The sequence below is a fragment of the Muscardinus avellanarius genome (genome assembly GCF_963383645.1).
Source record: "Muscardinus avellanarius genome assembly, chromosome: 2".
Lineage (NCBI taxonomy): Eukaryota > Metazoa > Chordata > Mammalia > Rodentia > Gliridae > Muscardinus > Muscardinus avellanarius.
Genome location: NC_137787.1, coordinates 115223963 through 115238892, shown reverse-complemented (window position 1 = coordinate 115238892; position 14930 = coordinate 115223963).

The following is a 14930-nucleotide window of genomic DNA, read 5'->3' as shown; positions in this document are numbered from 1 at the left end:
TCTTTGGTACAACATAGCAAAAGATATATTTTACTAATTATCTTAGCCCACTTATCTCTGACACTTTAATATTGTCTTTTCAAGCCAGGCATGGTAGTGCACGCTTGTAATCCCAATGCTTGGGAGGTGAAGACAGGAGGATGGCACAGGTTTGAAGCAAGCCTCGTTGGTTTAAGAGACCCTGTTTCCAAATAAAAATATAAAATAGGTGAATAGGAGTGTAGCCCACAGGTAGAAGGGTTCCAAAGACATTTTCTCATGAAAGACTGATTTGCATAAGTGTGACATATTTTATTGCTCAACAGAGTAGTTGATAATTCTAGAGCATTGTGATTGTAGTCAAAAGATTTGACAACTGGAAGGGACTTTAGTGACATATTTTTATTTCCATACATCTGTCCATATATTTGTCCTTTGTTGAGTGACTATTAAATACAAGGTATTCAGTACAGAGTGGGAACCAAACAGCTATGCTATCTGCCCTAAGAGGCTAAAGCTAAATAATAATATATAAATTAGACAAATGAGTATGTGTGATAAGATCACCAACTTACACATTACTTATAAACTCAATTTTTAATCCATGCATGCTCAAGTCTTTCATAAAAAATGGCCTAGCCAGGCATGGTGGCACACACCTATAATCCCAGTACTTGGGAAGCTGAGACAGGAGGATTGCAGTTTATGGCCAGCCTCAAATACTTAGTGAGGCCTTCTGAAACTTAGAGACCTTGTTTCAAAAAATAAAAAATAAACTAGGGCTGGAGGTGTAGCTCAGATGTTGGATTCAACCTCAGTACCACACAAAAATATGGTATAGTATTTACCTATTTTATGGGGTGCTTTATGGTTTATAAATTCTAGTTGTATCTATCTTTGTTATAGTACATCAGGATTATTTTTCTTCTATGAATTTTCCTACTTCCCAACCTTGAGTTGCTTTTTAAAAATTTTTTATTGGTTTATTGTAGTCATATATCTTAAGGAAATAAAAGACTTGTGGAGACATACATGCAAACATCATCCACTTAACCTATATCTGATCCCCACTCCATACCCTCCCCATCCCTCCTTCCTATGCTTGGCTTAGTGATTTACTTTGATATGTTTGTTTAAGTACCTCATGTGCTTTAGAGAATTTCCCTCTTCCCCCTTCCCATCCCCTCAGTTAGGTCACCTTATTTCCTCCTTTATAAGATCTCCTTCTTCATCTAGAGTTTCTCCTGTTACCCATTTCTCCCTAGCTTTTGCATATTAGGGGAAAATTCCAATTTCTTTATTGTGACTGACTAATCTCACTTTGCATAATATCCCCCATTTCCCTGTAAATGATGTAATTGTACTTTATTTATGGCTGAGTAAAATTTCATTGTGTACATATCCCAGTTTTTTTTTACAATTTCAATAAGTGAAAATGATTATTCATATAATCCATGATGCTATTATTCATAATTGGTAATATAAAATATACTATTATTTCATTATTTAAATTTTTTCTTTGATGTAATTATTTCTCATTTTCTCTTTTGGTTGTTCTGTGGAATCTGAATCTAAGCCAAAATAAGTAAATGTGTCTCTTGAAATCTGTGAAGCATTCATTTCAAAACTCTACCTGGATACTAGATTCCATGAATGTCAGGCACTGAAACATATACATATATACATTTTTCCCTTTCTTTCTTTCTTTCTTTCTTTCTTTCTTTCTTTCTTTCTTTCTTTCTTTCTCTCTCTCTCTTTCTCTCTCTTTCTTTCTTCCTTTCTTTCTTTCTTTCTTTCTTTCTTTCTTTCTTTCTTTCTTTCTTTCTTTCTTTCTTTCTTTCTTTCTTTCTTTCTTTTTGGTGGTACTGGGGTTCCTGGAAGCCCTTCTATATCCGCGCTACACTCCCAGACCTATTTTATATATTTTTTAATTTGGAAACGGGGTCTCTTGAGCTAGCGAGGCTGGCTCTGAACCAGCGTGATCCTCCTGTCTTAGCCTCCCAAGTGCGGGAATTACAAGCATGCGCCACCACGCCCGACTAATATTTAGAATCAAAACCAATAAAATTAAGGACAGAAACTCAGTAGAGAAAAATCAATAAAGTGCAAAACTGGTTCTTTGAAACAAGCAAATTGTTAAGCCTAAGCCCAGATAACCAAAATAAATAAATAAATAAATAAATAAATAAAATAAATTATTATAACAAATAAAAGAGAAAATATTATTAGAGATCCTATAGACATTAAAAGTATAAGATGAAAAGTCCTGGGGAACATATGTTAAGCAAGATTAGCCAAGCACAGAAAGAGAAGGGACATGTGTTTTCTCTAGTATGCTCAAGCCAGGGAATATTAGGGACTCCAAAGAAACTCCAAACAATGGAGGGGAAAGATCAATGAAGCCAGGAAAGAAGAGTAGAGGCAGAAGAAGGCTGGGGTTCACTAAAGGAAAAGCTACATGTGACTGTGTGATGTGAATATAACATTGTTAACCTGGACACTCAGTATCAGAAAGGAGGAAAATGGGAAAGGGGGGAGGTGGGTTTGGGAAGAGGGCACCAAGTACTGTGTGAATATATGCCATTTTCAACATTGTTCACATTATTATGTGAGACTATAGTGCAGCAATAATAAATACATAAATAAATAAACAAATAAATAACTGATAATATGACAAAAAATTGGAAAATTTTCTACCAAAATCTGAACTAGAAAAAGATGTTCTTTCTCATCACTCCTTTTTAGTATTATAATGTAAGTCCTACCTAATGCAATAATATAAGACAAGTAAATAGAATACATTCTCTTACTGACAAAATAAAACTGTATTTTTTTATAAATCTCATCTATGTGGAAAACCCCAAATAATCACCAAAAATAATATCTGAAATTAATAAGTGATGATAGCAAGGTGACAGGATACTAGGCTAATTTACAAAAGTATACCTTTTTTCTATATGGCAGCAATGAACAAGTGGAAAAGGAGTTATAATCATACCTTACATTAGCATACTACAAATCAAATAGATTTAGATGTAACAAAATATGTATCTAAGATTTGTGTAAAACTACAAATTCTCAGAAAAATTAAAGAAAACTAAATGAATGGGGAGATCGTCTATGTTCATGGATTATAAGAATTAATAATATCAAATATTAGTTTTTCTCTAATTGCTCTATAGATTAAATGCAATCCCAATCAGAGTTACTAAGTTATTTGTGGATAACAAAAACCTGGCTTTAATGTTTATAAGAAGAGTAGCCAATACAATATATAAATAGAAGAACATGTTGAAGGACTAATGCTACCTGAATCAATAATTTTATTAAAGCTATAGTAATCAAGACAATCTGATGCTGGCAAAAGAACAGATCAGTGGAACACAATACAGATCCTAGATATTAATAGCATAAAATTATCAGCAGACCTTTGACAATAGAGCAAAAGCCATAAAGTGGAGCAAAGTTAGTCTTCACAAATAATGTTAAAACAACTGGATATTCATATAAAAAACAAAATAACGTAGACATAAATCTTTTACATTTCACAAAAATTAATTTAAAATAAATCACAGGTCTTTAATTTATAAATATAAAATTAAAATCTGTAATACTTCTGCAATATAACAGAGAATAATACTTCAGTGACATTGAATAGAATTATAACTTTTTAGGTTCAGCACCAAGAACATAGTCCACAGAAGTATTTGCTAAAATTAAAATTAATTTAAAAAGTTTGCTCTGCCAAAACAATGTTAAGATAATATCAAGACAAGTCATTGGCTGGGAGAAAGTTTTTCAAAGGAAACATCTTATTTAAGACTGCTATGCAAAATATACAAACAATACTTAAAACCAGACCATAAGAAAATAGACAACCAATGAAAAGTATTCCCCATATTTTAACTGACCTCTCACCAAGGAAGTATATAGGAAAAGAACAAATAAACAGATTCTCCACATGAGGTGCATCAGAACAATAAAGCTCTAAGTAACAGAAAGTTACCATTACTCATGTAGTAGCATTCCCAAAATCTAGAACACTGATAACACTAAATGATGGTGAGGATGTGAAGCAACAAATTTTTTTCTTTTATTGTTGGTAAGAATTGCCAGCCAATTCAAAAAGCAGTTACATGATTAGATGGTTTCTTACAAAACTAAGCATAGTGTATAACCATATGATCCAAGAATTACACACATTGGTATGTAGCCATAGAATTTGAAAACTCCTATTCACATAAAACCTGCACATAGATCATTGCAGCTGCTTTTGTTAATAATCACCAAAACAAAATCAAAGATACCATTTAGTAGGTGAACATGTAAATAAACTGTGATACATCCACAGAATGAAATACTTTTTAGTGCTGAAAAGAACTGAACTGTCAAACTGTGACTAGACATATAAAGTAAATACACTTAACTAAATAAAATAAGCCAATCTGATATGCTATTGCATGACTCCAAATATATAATATTCTGGAAAATCAAAACTATGAAAATAGTAAAATATAAATGGCTCACAGGAATTTAGGGTGGAGGTAAAATAAATAAAAAAAACACAAGGATTGGGGAAGTAAAAATGTTTTTGTGATTTTGTAATGCTGGATACATGTCATTACACATTTGCTTAAGCCTACATATTGAACACCAAGAGATAATCCCAATGTAAAAAGCAGACTTTGTGTAATTATGGTGTAAAAGCATAACTGTCTCTGTTGTAGCATATGAACTACTCTGGAAGAATGCTGATAGCAAGGGACACTGTGTGTATACCTTCCTCTCATTTGTGCAATTGTGATGTTAACCTAAAATTCTTCTAAAAAGGTTATTTATTTTTTAAATAACAAAGCTGGGTTCATAACAGCATAAAGTTATAAAGTAAGCCACCAGGGAATTTTTTTATCTATAATAATTTTATGTCATTAGTTATTTTTGAATGTAGTGTGAATACAACATAAGTGTCATGTTCTGTTTAGTTACAGATAACATTTTATAATTATAAGCACATAATTACTTGACAGAAATATTATTATTGAACTTAAAAACACTATGTAGCCGCAATGACATTGGCTTTTGTTTTGTATTTTTTAAAAAGTCATATAATATCAACAGTATTGTATATTTTTATGTTATTTTTATGGTATTGGGTTTTGAAATCAGGGCCCTTCTACCTCTAAAATAAATTTTCAAACCTTCCTTCTGTTTTATTTTGACATAAAATCTCATTAAGTTGCTAAGGGCCTAAGATGATGAGACTTGCCTCAAAACTGCAATTCTTTATCTTTGCCTTCCATGTAGTGGGATTACAGGTTTGTGCCACCACACCTGGCTGATGCTATTTTTTGTTTATTTTAGGTAATTGTGTGTATAAATCTTTTACTATAAAATATTTAATTGGCTTCAATAGTCATAATATCTGGAAGAAAATTTTTATACTCTCACTCTTTGTGTTTATAGTTTCTGTACTATTTGTTATACTCTCCACTGTTTATGCTGCCTTGCTTTCTTCCTTCTTGATTTTCTTTCACTGATTCTATGTTCTCCATACACTCATATGACAGACTTCCCTCAGATAATCTTGCTCTTTTTTAGAACACAAATCTTGATAATTCTTACTGCCTAAGCAATCCATTCTCTTCTTCCTTCCATTGCTGTCTTGTTGAAATACATCATACACAAATGTCAAGTTCTTTATTCTCAGTGCTGGTAAAATGTTCAAGGTACAAAGGAAAGATATCTAATGTTTCAAGTACAGTTATTTATCTTTCTGAGGGTGTATTCATTATAACAAATGGATTTTCTATGGGACTTGTACAAAAGAAATGAAAGGTCTGGGAAGTGGGGCAATTTTTGACTGAGGAAAAGGGTCCCATATACCTTGCTACCTTGCTCCCTCCCCAGCAGCTGAGTGCACAGCCTGACAAGTGTTGCACCTGTGTGCTGCATGGAACATTGTGTCAGCTCTGGTGCCCCGCTGCTTTCAGAGCCATCTGGAGAGACATCCAGTGCCAGAGAATTATCAAATTTGGACACAAATCAACATACTTAAAAGAAAAAAATACTTTCTTAATGTGTCTTCCTCACAAAGGAATATAAAATTTATAGCATTAGAGTAAAAGAAAGATAAGTTAAAATGACCTCTTTACTTCTAGAAAGATATGCTATTGTATCTTTATTATTTGATCTTACAATCTTATCCATGAAATATAAGCAAAATCTATTGACATGATGTCTCTGACTTTATATATTTTACCCCTATTTCATTTCACTCATTTAGTCAGTGAAATGTCATCTTGATAAAATGGGCTTCTGATATGACAATTTGAAAGCAGCACCAACCCCTGTGGTCTCATTCTTCCAGACCTATAACACAGTCTACCCATAAAAAAGTAGGAAACAGACTCAAAATGAGAAGTAGTCTATAAATACTCCTAAAAGGGTGAATGACATTATAATATATTAGGTAAGTTAAAATGACTGCATGTTCTAGAGGAGTCCATGGAATTCAATAACAGAAAAGGGCCATAGAAATCAAAGTGCAAGTAGTTATTTATACTTTATTCATATTCACTATAAGTGTGACACATGTGTTATAGTAACAAAATATGCTGTAACACATTTTGTTAGTAACAAAAAATAAATGAAATGCATGTGATATATACAGGAATACTATTTCTGTCCCAGCTATGATATATCCCCAAAGGAGTTTATTTATTAATGTTTGGAGCTGTTATAATTTACTCATGAGGGTTGTAATCTCAGCAGTGGATAAATCTATTTTAGTACATTTATCAGGGTGGTGAATCAGGCCAGTAGGGTGTGGTGGAGGTGGGTTTCTGGGAGCATAGTCTTTAAGATTATATAAATGTGTTCCCCTCCCCCAGCTTACTATTTATTGCTTCTAGCCTTCATGATATAAGGAGTACAGCCCATGTTTCTCTCTGTCTCCATTTACCTTCACCATGCCCTGAGATCTGTAGGATCTGGCTGCACATGGACTGAGCCCAAAATCATAAGAAAATAAATCTTTCCTCCAAGATGCATGGTCAATATTTTAGATAATACCCTCAAGAATACTAAAACAGACTCTTTGATATGGTCCTATAAACCCAAAGCTATTAATGAATTAAATCTGACTATAATATTTCAGAATAATAATTTCACAGTAAAATAGATTTGTACATGGAGTGTCCCATTTTTTTCTCTTACCATGATTGTCTCTTCTTGAATGTTAGACAAAATATATAATCTTAAAAATTTATTAATCTTGACTCATCTGCTTGAGCCAAGACTTCTGGCATTGCAGTTCTTAGAGATCCCTGGCAAAGAATCGAGTGACTTGATGTCATATAAGCAACTGCAGATTTTTAGTATCTTACAGGATCAACACCTCACTTTAGGTACAACAGAGATTTGATAGCCCAGATGCTTGGTCAGAACCAGCAGCTACAGCAGTGCAAAGCTTACTCTCCCTTCCAGGAACCCAGAATTGCATGCAAGGATAATTCTGATTTACAAGAAGCCAAACATAAGGAGAGAGGGGGAAGGAATGGGGCAGGAATAAGTAAGGATTAATTGAGTGATATGTGCATGTATGCCTCCACCATATTATACTCGATTAAGATGTATGACTATAATGCACCATAAAAGGTTTTAAAAATTCAATATAATATTTTTATACTAAAGAAAAAAAAAGAAAATAACTTTGAAAAGCTAATGACACAAAAACAGGATATCACTCTTTGAAGACAGTTAATTCAAAACCAAAAACACAGTCAACAGTATACAGATGACATTACAACAAAAACTGAACATTCAACAATTATTGGACAATATAAAATGTCCTAACATATATAAAAAGGCAGTTAAGAAATGAAAGAGGCATAGACTAACTATCCACAATTTCTTTAGAGAAATAATTTCAGATAATTTTTCAGACATTAAATAAAGGCTCGGGCATCCATATACAGGAGACATACAGAACACAGTTAAGATACGATCAAAGAAGGACATCCCCATGCTACATAGTTGTCAAATGACTAACACAGAGGCCAAGGAAAGAATATTAAAAGTAGTGATAACAAAAGGTGACATTCAGTTACAAAACAATCAAAGTTCACAACAGACATCATGACCAACAGATATCATCCCAAGCCAAGACTGCTATATACAACAAAGATATCATTCAGAATTGATGGAGAAATAAAGCTTTCCAAGATCAGCAGAAAATTTAAAAATTCATGACTACTAAGCCAGCACTAGAGAAAATACTTAATAAATAAATCATAAAGAAGAAAAAAGAAGCAAATTCTAGAACCAGAGAAGGGGTGAATTTCATCAGGTAGGCAACTAAGCAAAGGAGAAAGAACATTACAACAGAATATAGAACACAAATGACAGAAAAATAATCATATTTTAATAATAACACCAAAAGTTAAAGGTTTTAACTCCCCAATTAAAAGACATACACTGGCAGTGTGGACTAGAAAAAAACATAATCTAACTATATGCTGCTTGCAAGAAATTCCCCATATAGGTAAAAATATCCATAGGCTAAAGGTGAAGAGATGGAAAAAGATATGCCATGAAAATGGAGACCAAACACAAGCAGGGCCAGCAATGCTGGTCACTAATAAAATAAACTTTAAGCTAATATACATCAGAAGAGAAAAAGCCCTAGAAAAATTAGTCATGAATTTTATATGAAGAAACAAAAGCCCAGAATAGTAAAAAAAAAAAAAATCTCAGCAATAATTATACTCAGAATATATCAAAATTACTGAATTCAAATATACCATAGAGCCAGGCGTGGTGGGGCATGCTTGTAATCCCCGCATTTGGGAGGCAGAGACAGGAGGATTATGCAGGTTCGAAGCCATCCGCGCTGGCTTGAGACCCTGTTTCTAAATAAAAGAATATAAAATAGGTCTGGGAGTGTAACCCTAATGTAGAGGGGCTTCTAGAAACCCCAGTACCATGAAAAAACAAACAAACAAAAAACAAATATACCACAGAGCAATAGTAATAATAGTAATTAAGTCAGTCTGATTTTGGTCCCCCAAAGACACATGCCAATGGAAGAAAATATAAGATGCAGAAACAAATCCACAGACTTAAAGTCAATTAATCTTTTACAAAGGGTCCAAATATATATGCTGGAGAAAAGACAGCCTTTTCAACAAATGGTGCTGGGAAAATTGGTTATCCATTTTAAGAAAAAACAGAACTAACTCCTTACCTCTCATCCTGCACAGGAATAAACTTGAGATGGATTACAGACCTGGAATTTGGACCAGAGAATGTGAAGCTATTAGAGTAGGACATAGGTTCAATACTCCAACCTATAGGCATAGGTAGTAACTTCCTCAACAAGACCTCCAAAACTTGGAAAATTAAAAGAAGAATTAACAAGTGGGGTGGCAATAAACTAAAAGTATCTGCTCATGAAAAGAAGTCATCAGTAATCTAAAGAGAAAGCCCACATACTGGGAGAATATATTTACCAGTTATCCCTCTGTCTGAGGTCTAATAGCTAGAATATACAAAGAACTTAAAAGACTTTACACGAGAAAAACAAATAACCCAATCAACCAATGGGCAACTGAGCTGAGCATGGTGGTGCACGCTTGTAATCCCAGCATTTGGGAGTGGTTTGTGGACAACCTCAGCTACTTAGTGAGAACCTATTTTTAAATAAAGAATAAAAAAAGGGAAGTGGGTGTAGCTCAGAGGTCAAATGCCCTGGGATCCATCCCCAGACCCATCAAAAACAGGGGACAACTGAATTGAATAGACACTTTACAAAGAAATAAATACAAATAGCCAAAAGATACATGAAAAAATGTTCAACATCAGTAGAAATCAGGGAGATGCAAATCAAAACTATACTGAGATCCCAGCTAATACCAATCAAAATATCAAACAAAAAAAGTCAAATAACAATAAATATTAGTGAGGATATGGAGAAATAAGAGTTCTACACTGTTGGTGGGATTGCAAACTAGTTCAGCTGCTATGAAGTTCAGTGTGGAGATTTCTTAGAAAACAGAGTAGAGCCATGCCTGGTGGTGCATGCTTGTAATCCTAGTACTTGAGAGGCTGAGACAGCCAGCCTCAGCTACTTAGTGAAATCTTTTGCATCTAACAGAAACCCTTTATCAAAATAAAGAATAAAAAATAGGGCTGAGGTTTAGTTTGGAGGTAGAATTCCCTGAGGTTCCATCCCCCGTACCCCAAAAATTAAAAGTGAAAATAAAAATTTTGCAGAGTGTGGTGGTGCATGCTTGTAATCCAAGTACTTCGGAGGCTGAAACAAGAGGATCACAGGTTCCCAGCCAGCCTCAGCTACTTAGTGAGTTCTTTCACAACTTAATGAGACCCTGTTTCAAAACAAAGAATACAATATAGGGCTGGAGATATAGTTTAGAGGTATAATGCACCTGGGTTCAATAACCAGTATGAAAAAAAGAGACAAAACTGGGAATGGATCATCTGATCTGGCTATACCACTATGGTGTATCTTTCCAAAGGGGTTAAACCCAGAAAACTACAGTAATATATGCATACCTGTGTTCATAGCATCACAGTTCACAATAGCCAAATTATAAACCAAACTAGGTTTCCATCAGCAAATGAATTGATTACAAAAGTATGAAAAATTCACACAATAAAATTTTACTCAACAATAAAGAACAAAATTATGTCATTCGCAAAAAGATGGAAGGACCTGGAGAACATTATATTAAGTGAGGTTAGCCAATCACAGAAAGTGAAGGGTTGTATGTTTTCTCTAATATGCACAAGCTAGAGAGTAATTGGAATACCAGAAGGACTTCAGATAATGAAGAAAAAACATCAGTGAACCCAGGGATGGATGAAAGGTAGGAGAGGGCAAAGACTGAGGTTTATTAATGGAAACACTAGCATTGAATGTGTGTATACATATGAATATGCCTTTGTCAATCTGGATATTTGTTATTGGGAGAGAGACAAATGGAGAGGCAGAGGGGGGCACCAAGTACTATGTGCATGAATGTCACTGTCAACATGATATATGTCATGATTGAAACTAAATTCTACCAATAAAAAACATAAAAATTTATTGTATACAGAAAATCAATTTTGTCTAAAGATTCTTTAATTAAAGACATATTTTAACAGAAACTATTAAAATATTAATTTTCAAAACTTAACTTTGGTTAATACTTATTTTGTATAGTACATAGTATACAGAAAAATAAAATCTAGTAATAGTTTGCTCATTTTCTCATTTGAGCTTGGATTTTGCATCATGCAAAATATAATGCACTTCTTAGATGAAGGGGTAATAGGGGTCATAAAATCGTGACAGGTAATTTATACTTGATGAATTTATTCTCATAAAATTGGGTAACAAAACACTAAATTTTGGTAAAGCTTGTCAAAAAAAAATATGTATAGGACCTGAATAATGTCAGTTAAAACAGGTCTTTGAGACAACTGCATTCTGAGCATACAAATATTGGGGAAGATGATAGAAAAATGATTTATCTCATTTGCCTAATATGCTAATATTTACTCTGTGAATTTCTTGGCAAAAATTGAGTCTAATATAAAATGCAGTTTACTTTCTTTCTCACTAGGTCTACAATTGTGCTATAAAGAACTATCTAGTTATTTTTTCTGAATAAAAAATGTATGTACTGATGGGCATGGTGGCACATGCTTGTAATCCCAGCATTTGGGAGTCAGAGTCCAGAGAATCACAGATCTCAGACAGCCTCATCTACTTAGTGAGGCCCTCCACAACTCAAACCCTGTTTCAAAAAATAAAAAATAAAAAATAGGGTAGAGGTGTAGCTTGGAGATAGATTGCCCCTGGGTTCCATCCTTGGTACTGCAAAAAAAAAAAAAAAAAAAAAAAAAAAAAAAACTTATGTACAACATTTTTGGTCTATGTTCACTGAGATTACAAACAAGGCAGAGTCATGAGAGTCATAAATATCGGAATTTAAAGTTGAACTCTAAAGTACAAATGGTATAGACAATTTGTTTAACTAAAAATCCTTACATAAAGATAACAGTAACTACTTCATGAACAAGTGTTTGATAATGATGAAATAAATATTAGCTTTCCCTTTGTCTGTTTCTATTTCCTGTACACCCTCTTCTCCTTTCTCTGAAATAAACAAACAAAAAACTTCTATACATTAGTGACCATATAAAGTCTACTTAACCTATAAAATATTTACAGGTTTTTAATGATTTTGTCCAGTGTTTTCATACAAAGAATAATACTTGCCACAACATGAGTACGTTTGAATTATGATAACCTGGTGTTTGTCTTTCTTAACAGAACTTGAAAATATTTTTGTTAAAATTTACAAGGTGTCACATGAAGTAAAAAAGAATATAGAATAAATATGCGTATTCATATGGTGATACAGGAGAGATTAGTAGATAAATACCTGTCATTGCTAATGAGTTTAGTATACTTGGGTATGGCTTAATTCTTTTAATTTCAATTGCAAATTTTTTTGGCTACAAAGAAATGACAGTTAACCTTCAACTGGAAATTAACAACTCATGTCTTTCAGTGTATTGGAAACATTAGTGACTTTCCAGAGATGGAGACCAAGGGAAGCAGCACTTATCAGTCCTATCGACACCCAACCTCTATTTCCTCAAAAAGAGCATTCTACAAAGTCAGAAAATACTAACAGTAGTGAAATAATAATGATAAAACAAGGGACATATAAAATGATTAGAATATTGACCAGAAAGCAGAAAAGAAACCCATTTGCCTTGGAGTAGTGGGAGACACAGCAGTGTCATCTTGCCTCACAGCACCAAACTCCAGATAGGAAAAGGAAAACATGGACCTGAAGTGAGCAGCTTAATATCAATGAACTTGTAAGCCATCAGTTCTTCCTGCACAAAAACCGGCTGCAACTTTCAGTGGCCAAGCTCTCCATGCCTCTAGGGATGCAGAGTAAAACAAAACAGCTGAAAAGAAACCTTCCCACCTCATGGCTGAGCTCACCATGCCCTCCAGAGATATAAACCAGTGACTACCAAAATTGTAAGGAAACTGCGGTTATTACAGGAGAAGTTCCAATGATACATCCCTAGAGACTTGCACAGCCGCAATAAACTCCCCGGGCCTGAGATTTTGCATTTCATCCCAGTGAAGGACTAGTGGTGGCTGAGATTAACACACCCTCCAGAGATTCAGAGCAATGCTCAATAACACAGTAAATAAAGTTGTGGTTCCCAAGGGAATATGCCCAGCCTGGTGATCACAGGGATTCATGCAGCCCTGGTAAACTACTTGGGTCTGAGACTTTGCAATTAAACACAGGGAAGGTGGAAGTGGCATCTGCTGTTGGACATAGCAGAGGCTCAGACAGGTTCAGGCTCTGCATCAGTGAAAATAATGGGAGGAGACCTACACTTTACACTAGACTCAACTAGTAGGATCACTGACATCACCACAGACCTCCCAATCAGGGTGAATGTGGAGAAGTCAGGCCAACCCAAGCCTATCTGAACCCAAGCCTATCTGTGAAGAACAGAGACTCCCAAATTGAGTTTGGTCTCAGAGGCATACACCACAAATGAAGGCAGGGAGAGAGACTTCAAATCTGTGGAAAATGTGGAGGGTGACCTGCAGTTATCACTAAATCCAGCCCCATGATACCAACCATCTGCATAGTCTGAGAAAGATTAAGAGAACCAGATTCACAGAAGAAAAGGTGCTTGTGTAAATTGGTATTTACACAGAGAGAAAATGCAGAGGCCCTGTGTGCTGAATAGTCATTTATTTGTAAAGTTGCATTAATTTGTTGTTGGGGTTGTTTTGGTTATTTGTTCTATTTTTGTGTGTGTGAGAATGTATGCCAATTATTTTCCTCATCATACCACTATACCAGAAACTACACTGGTTACTAGAATACAATTACCTTTTTACTATCTCTAATCTCTAATTTTTACTACCTTACTAAACTCATGCTCTCATTCTATTTGACCCTATCTGAGGCTTTACCTTATTCTTCCATTTACAACTTCACTTCCCTCCTCACTCAACCTTCACTGTTGAATACAACACAACTTGACCTTGGATATACCAGCTGATACCTAGAAACTGAGAGAAATCTACCCAAAGCAGCAGATACAAACTTCTGAAATAATAAGAAAGAGGAATAACAAGAAAGCAATGAGCTCCCACAACACCACAGTAACAGAATCTGACAACATGGAATTGTAGAGATGTCCAGAAGGTCAAATGAGGAATGTAACTGTGGAAATATTGCAGGACATTCAAAAAGAATTTAGATAGAGTCTGAAAGAAATGAAGGATGCAATAATTGAAGTGAAGGTATCAATTCAAACTATAAACAATCAAGTAGACCACATAGAGAATAGAATCTCACTTCTAAAAGATGATTGCTCCAAATATGAAGACATAGTATATGACTTAGAAAAAAACAATTCAACAGCAGGAAGTGGATATTGAAGAAATATGGGCCCATTTTAAAAGAGCTATACTAAGAATAATTGGCATAGAAGAGAGAATAGAAGGTGAAACCAAATAGATCAACAATCTTTTCAAAAAAGTAATACCAGAAAATATTTAAAACATAGAGCAAGAGGTCAGTATTCAGGTATAGGAAACTTATAGAACCCTCTTAAGACAAGATCAGAGAAAAGCGTCTCCACTCCACATAATAGTCAAACTGACCAATGTAGAAGCTAAGGAGAGAATCTTAAAAGCAACAAAAGCAAAAGATTAAGTTACATTCAGAAACAAACTAATTATAATCACTCCAGACTTCTCAAGCAAAGTCATGAAGGCCAGAAGGGCCTGGGGTAACATATGCCAAACTCTGAAAGAAAACAACTTGTGGCTAAAAATTTCCTACCCAGCAAAACTATCTCTCAAAATAGATGGAGAAATAAAATATTTT